Source organism: Physeter macrocephalus, chromosome 17 (genome assembly GCF_002837175.3).
Source record: "Physeter macrocephalus isolate SW-GA chromosome 17, ASM283717v5, whole genome shotgun sequence".
Lineage (NCBI taxonomy): Eukaryota > Metazoa > Chordata > Mammalia > Artiodactyla > Physeteridae > Physeter > Physeter macrocephalus.
The window spans coordinates 18,161,592-18,162,580 of NC_041230.1; positions in this window are offsets into that span (position 1 = coordinate 18,161,592).

The following is a 989-nucleotide window of genomic DNA, read 5'->3' on the forward strand; positions in this document are numbered from 1 at the left end:
ATGGAATCTAAGGAAAAAAAAAAAAGGTCATGAAGAACCTAGGGGTAAGACGGGAATAAAGACACAGACCTACTAGAGAATGGACTTGAGGAAATGGGAGAGGGAAGGGTAAGCTGGGACAAAGTGAGATAGTGGCCTGGACATATATACACTACCAAATGTAAAATAGAGAGCTAGTGGGAAGCAGCCACATAGCACAGGGAAATCAGCTCAGTGCTTTGTGACCACCTAGAGGGGTGGGATAGGGAGGGTGGGAGGGAGGGAGACGCAAGAGGGAAGAGATATGGGGATATATGTATATGTATATGTGTATGATATACATGTACATATGTGTATGTATATATATATATGATTCACTTTGTTTTAAAGCATAAACTAGCACACCATTGTAAAGCAAATATACCCAAAAAAGATGTTAAAAAACAAAAAGAAAAACAAAAAAGTGATAGGACCGGATAGTCCCTGGATTAAATACAGAGGGGCAGAGGAACAAAGTACAAAATGGCAGTTAGCCATATTAAATTCTCATTTCACTTTAGGAGGCCTGGCTGAAGACAAATTTTAGAACTTTCAGAACAAGAATCTACCCCTGTGGTTTTCTAGGACCAAGCTTTGGTATTTTCTGTTGGTCACTTCAAGTTTTTCCCTTCAAAATCAAATGCCATACTGAGTGAAGTAACTCAGACAGAGAAAAACAAATATTATATGATATCACTTATATGTGGAATCTAAAAAATTATACAAATGAACTTATTTACAAAACAGAAATAGAGTCACAGATGTAGAAAACAAGCCTATGGTTACCGGGGGGAAAGAGGGGTGAGGGATAAATTAGGAGATTAGGATTGCTTGTCTCTAAAGCTTTTAATTTCTCCATCAAGTCTGAATGAGATCCTTGCTGGGTAGAGTAATCTTGGTTGTAGGTTTTTCTCCTTCATCACTTTTAGTATGTCCTGCCACTCCCTTCTGGCTTGCAGAGTTTCTGCTGA